Source organism: Hoplias malabaricus, chromosome 4 (assembly GCF_029633855.1).
Source record: "Hoplias malabaricus isolate fHopMal1 chromosome 4, fHopMal1.hap1, whole genome shotgun sequence".
NCBI lineage: Eukaryota > Metazoa > Chordata > Actinopteri > Characiformes > Erythrinidae > Hoplias > Hoplias malabaricus.
The window spans coordinates 3,060,065-3,066,148 of NC_089803.1; positions in this window are offsets into that span (position 1 = coordinate 3,060,065).

A 6,084-nucleotide genomic window follows, 5' to 3' on the forward strand; every position below is an offset into this window, starting at 1 on the left:
CAAGCATACCTCAATATTGTATGTTTTATTCTTGTATGCTGGTATAGTTTCCCTCCGTTTCATCATGTTTAATTTTTAAAGTCTGCTCTTGCTAAGAGAACCATCACTACTTCAGCACTAATGATGGTAATTCTACAAGTATTTCAAACTCGAACTCACTATCAGATACATTTCCAGAGATTTCCATCTCTCAATATGATGTACATGAAGGATCAAACAAAATAACGGCATGGTTTCAAATTTGATCTACTATTTTTTCACCCAATGTTCATTTGCCTCTTCACTCCTCAACTGCTATTGTTTCACTGCATTTCCTTTCTTCTCATTTTCCTCAAGCTGTTGTCTGTGACAAACTTTCAAGTTCACCCACTTCACAAAAGAACAATTAGAAAAAGTCTATTTGTTTATACAGTTTTTTAGAGGTCTTCTTGATTCATACCCACATCAGTGATGAGTTCTGTATCTGATTCATTCAGTGATATATAAACTAAGAGTAGCACCTTAAAGTCTATTCTTTAATGGACAGAAAGCCAGAGTAGAGATTTTAGACCTTGAGTAACATGCTCCGTTATTTTTGTCATGGTTAAAACTCTTGTTGCAGCATTTTGAAACCATCTGGAACCATTGAAAGGACTTTTTAGGAAATCTAATACAGAGACCAGAAGTCCACCCTGCTGGATATAAAATTATGGAGGAGCTTTTTTAGGTCATTTGGGACACCAGGGGCCTCATTATTAAAGGGTCTGGAAAAAATAGGTCTGAAATGTGCGTGTGCAGTGCAGAAACTGATTTATTATAAAATACCTTTTTACTAAATTGAGCAAATATTTAAGCAAGGGGTGACCCCTGCGTATCCCACAAAAACATGGCAGAAGCGCATTGGTGACATCATGTGGTAAAATAGAGAATTGCAAGTAAATGTGCAAACAATCCTCATGTTTATAACGCATAGATTAAGATTAAAAAAAAAAAGTATAAATAAAGATTAAGGTAGATTACACTCACTTTTTTAAAAATTGCCTCATAAAAAATGCATAATAAAAAAATTAAATGCTTGCTGTAACTCATTCTACTTTATTTGTAGTATTGTTATATTCTAGCTTGTTTTATTTCACTCTGTATATGCACTGTCTCTCATAATGGCTTTTTTGGCACTACTAAGACCTAATAACGCGGCATGTTTTCAGAGATTATGAATTTTTATTATTTTTTTTGTAAACAATGACAATGTTTACTGCTGCAGCCACATGCCACTTGTGTTTGTGCGTAATGCCATGACTGAGGCCAAACAACACATTTTACCTCGCCTCTACCTCTGAAACAATAACTTCTACCACATAGTTTCCAAAGTTTCAAATGGAGGACTTTCAGTCCTTCGTTTTCTCCACTATCTCATGTGAAAATTAATGAAGAAGCCCTAAATCTAAATATTCACGAGGTTAATTACATTGACCATTTAAAGGTAAATGTGGTGTTACAGAAGCTAAGCATGAGGCTGGTTCACCTTCATTTGTTTTGAAGGAAGTTGTGATTTATAAAGAGGAAACAGCGTTCAGGTGTGTGTACGGACAGTTTTAAAATTCTGACTATATTCTGGCTTTTGTGCGTGCACACTCTTTCACTCCACAATCCATACAGTTTAATAAATGACGCCCCAGACCTCTAATTCAGGACACATATTCAGGGTGAAAGAGGGTGGTTTTTGTGATTGCTTTAAATGTGGCTGGTAAAGGTAAGATAGAAATTAATTAGAACTTCAAGACATGATTATAGACTTGGTCTTTGTTTTTAGATCCAGAGAGTAGAGACTTACAGCTGAATGCATTGTTATAAAATGATTTCTGTTTTTTTCCTTATTCAATTAAACATTTGGGTAATACTTCTTCAACACTGACACAGTCACTCTATTGCAGTTTGGTCATCTGGTGACAGAGCCAGGTATATATGCATATCATCTGTCTAACTGTGGTGCTGAATGTTGTTCTCGTGTATAATTGGCCTAAAGGTGGCATACAGACTTAGGAACAGTGTTGTTCCAATAAATAAAAAATGGGTATTTCACGTCATCCTTTCAGATGCAATGATTCCTCCGGGTGACTGTCTGTGAGGAGTGTGGTGTGTTCTCCCTGTGTCTGCGTGGGTTTCCTCCGGGTGACTGTCTGTGAGGAGTGTGGTGTGTTCTCTCTGTGTCTGCGTGGGTTTCCTCCGGGTGACTGTCTGTGAGGAGTGTGGTGTGTTCTCCCTGTGTCTGCGTGGGTTTCCTTCGGGTGACTGTCTGTGAGGAGTGTGGTGTGTTCTCCCTGTGTCTGCGTGGGTTTCCTCCGGGTGACTGTCTGTGAGGAGTTGGTGTGTTCTCTCTGTGTCTGCGTGGGATTCCTCCAGGTGACTGTCTGTGAGGAGTGTGGTGTGTTCTCTCTGTGTCTGCGTGGGTTTCCTCCGGGTGACTGTCTGTGAGGAGTGTGGTGTGTTCTCTCTGTGTCTGCGTGGGTTTCCTTCGGGTGACTGTCTGTGAGGAGTGTGGTGTGTTCTCCCTGTGTCTGCGTGGGTTTCCTCCGGGTGACTGTCTGTGAGGAGTTGGTGTGTTCTCTCTGTGTCTGCGTGGGTTTCCTCCGGGTGACTATCTGTGAGGAGTGTGGTGTGTTCTCTCTGTGTCTGCGTGGGTTTCCTCTGGGTGCTCCGGTTTCCTCCCACAGTCCAAAAACACACGTTGGTAGGTGGATGGGTGACTCAAAATTGTCTGTAGGTGTGTGTGTGTGAGTGAATGTGTGTGTGTGTCGACCCTGAACTGGATAAGTGCTTACAGATAATGAATGAATGAAATGAAAGTTAGCAATACACAAATAGAAACACACTCGAGATCGATAGTATCTACCACTGACCTTTGTATAAATATCTCATAACACAGAGGATGGTCAATTTCAGAAATAAATTGCCCTGAGGCATGGTATGTAGTTACAGCTACAAACTTCGAAAACCACATTCCATTACATACTGCCATCCCTCAAACACCAGTAACATGACTCTGCATTCAGATATATACATTGATTCGCTGTTTATGATTGCAGCGGTCAAAGAGCTTGTTTGGTATGGGGCAGTTTAGGTGCATTCTGACCTCTTTACAGCATTGGCATGCACCTCCTTTCATGGCAAAGGTAGAGGTCAAAATTCAAACAAAATGTCATACCATTATTTAAAAAAATCCACAGAAACAAAAAGACCCCCCCTCCCCCCAGCCACACACTAGTGATGTGTCGGTCGCAAACGAACCGATTCAAAGAGCCGGCTATTGTAAGTGAACTATGAGAACCGGTTCCCGTCTAAGACGAGCCATTTTTTTCTAAGGCTTGTCATTCAACCAATCAGAGAACAACAAGCAAAGGTACCAATCAGCGAAGAGTTATACCACCAAGCAGGAAGGGGAGGGGTGGGTGGCCGGATCAACCCCTCCGAGCTGAGACACTTGGTTTTCCTGAATGCCAATCTGCCTTCCAAAAAATAGTTGAAGAAAATGTTAAATCAGTTAAATGTTTGTTGACAGTTGTGGTTGTTTTAATCACTGCAGTTGAATGCTGCTATTTTGCAACAAGTTTACAAGTGATTTTTTAAGGTTTTTTAATTTTTAAGGTGTTTATATAAAAATCCAATCTACTGTATACAATCACCTTGAAATGTAACCAGTACACAAATCTACTGCTTTACATTGCGAGATATTTAAACAAGAGCAAAGAGAAACTAGGCAAACCTAGTTTAGCCGGTCCGCCATTAGTCAAATAGCCGCTGTCACAGAGGTTTTTCTGGCATTTCAAAACACTAAAGCCCAAAATACATACCCTTGTCATTTGAAGGTCTGGAGAAGCTTTGGTTCTTCATATCAATGTCTTTGTTTACAATAATAACAAGTAATAAACTATAAAATTAGTTTATTACTTGTTTCTGAACATTAAAAAAAAAACAAGCACCATAATATTTTATCAGTAAAGTAATCTACACTTGATAAAGGAACAGGGCCTCACTGGGAACTAGATATTTATTACTGACTTACAGTTCTATAAGGGTCTGACAGATAAAACTGTGCTCTGGTGTTCTGGCTTTAATAATTTTGTCCGTTTTCATGTTTCACGTTAAACAAAAATCTTTGTAGATGTAATTTACTCAGAAACTCAGTAATGGTGAGGTGCTCTGCAGTGGACGGTGGACCTACATTGGAGTGTGTCCCAATTCAGCCCTCAGCCCTCTCACCCCTTAAACACTGGAAAATGCATTTTTTTTGTCCCAAAAAGAGACAGTGTTCAGAGAAAAGTAGACCTCTTGTCACCACCGATCGGTTCCAAATTTAGATCCCAAACTGGAATGTGAAATATGGCTGAGCTAACAAGAGACGGTGTAGTGGTGTATTGGTGCCACCATAAGTTCTCTCAGTGAAATAATTCCTACTTGCGAATGCGCGTTTCAGCATTAGGTGTCTGTCAGTGAGTCAGTCGGTAAGCACAAATGCCTCTTCTAGGCCCCGGCAGGTGGTCTGGCAAAAATGAACGTCTCATTGTAATGCAATACACATGAGACTTTTAAACACAGATGTGGAGAAAATGTGCCAAAATGAAAAACAAATATACATTACATTGATTTAATGTTGCTCTGTCTCTTACCAGAAAAAACGATGTGTGTCGATTTCCATTTCAAGAATAAAATGCTGAATTAGTGTCAGAAAAATGCAGTCAGCTCAGCTGTATTGTATTTTGGTGCTGTGAATGTGTCAAAGCAACGCAAAGATGGGATTGCATTTCAGCTGAGAGCAGTACTGTATTTGTGCCACAAATGAAAAGCAATCAATATCCGATCACAGTCCTCTATAGAATTTGGCGCATGGTTCTTCATGGTTTCTAGACTGTGGTTCATGGATGTCCATTGAACAAAGGAACTCTGACTACATAAACATGACTAAAATGTTTCAGCACCAACGTAAACTCTAGTAAAATTAGAGGTCCTTGTTGTAGGTCTCTACTTCAGTAAAACTACAAAAGTATTTACCTTCAAATGTACCATCAAGTATCATAAGTAAAGGTTTTTTTCCTATTATGGCTCTAAAGTCTTATTATAATTTTTGTAACAAGACTCATGTTTAACACACTGTAGGTGGAATGACTCTAGTGTCGCTCTTGGTTCCAGCAGAAATGGCCAAAGATTAAATGCCACTACACCACTACATTGTGTACTACATAGGGTTGAAGAAGATGTTTGAAATTCAGCCCTAGTGGATTGGCAGTGTAATTGCAGAGTGAAACAGGCTCCAACACACAAGTATAAATCTTCACAATGGCACAGGAAACTTGTGCGTAACAGTTTTTTACTCATTTAGAGTAAGGCTCCCCCCCTAGTGCAATTAACTTTTATAGCACTGTACTGAAATTGGTAGGGAGGGGAAGGAAAGGGGTGGTTTCCTACCCGCCTCCAGATGTTACATAGTGTAGTTTCTGCGTTGCTGACCTGAGATTAGCAACGACAGAAGCTCTATTCTCCATATTATAGGTCAGTGAAGCATCACAATGACTTTGAAGCTGTAATTTTAAGGTAAAAATATTACAGAGTGTAACTTTAAGATCTCTGTGTTGTCTACATAGTTCTGAAACATCTGTTTTTTAAACAGGCTGTGTTTTTTTTTTTTTTTTACTTTTCGCCTGATAATCATTTTTCTCTTTCTTTTGGACTTGTTTATCTTGCTGTACTGATTTTTTGTTTTTTTAATATTTCTTCTGATTTTGACTTCGCTTGTTGTGTTTAATAAACCTCCAACTGATTCGCACCCTTGGTCAGTGATTTGTGACATCTAGAGCTCTGTAAAGCGTGTTTATGAATGAACATTAGTTACTGATGACGCAAATACAGGCGCCCCCTCCAGGGTGTGTTCCCACCTTGCTCCCAGTGATTCCAGGTAGGCTCCAGACCCACCGCCACCCTGAACTGGATAAGGGTTACAGACAATTAATGAATGAATAAATAGATATTGTGACGTTTTTTTCTGTGTTCTTTAACAATATGAAATAGTTCTGGAGTTTCATTTGAACTCCTCCTTCACTGGAATGTGTT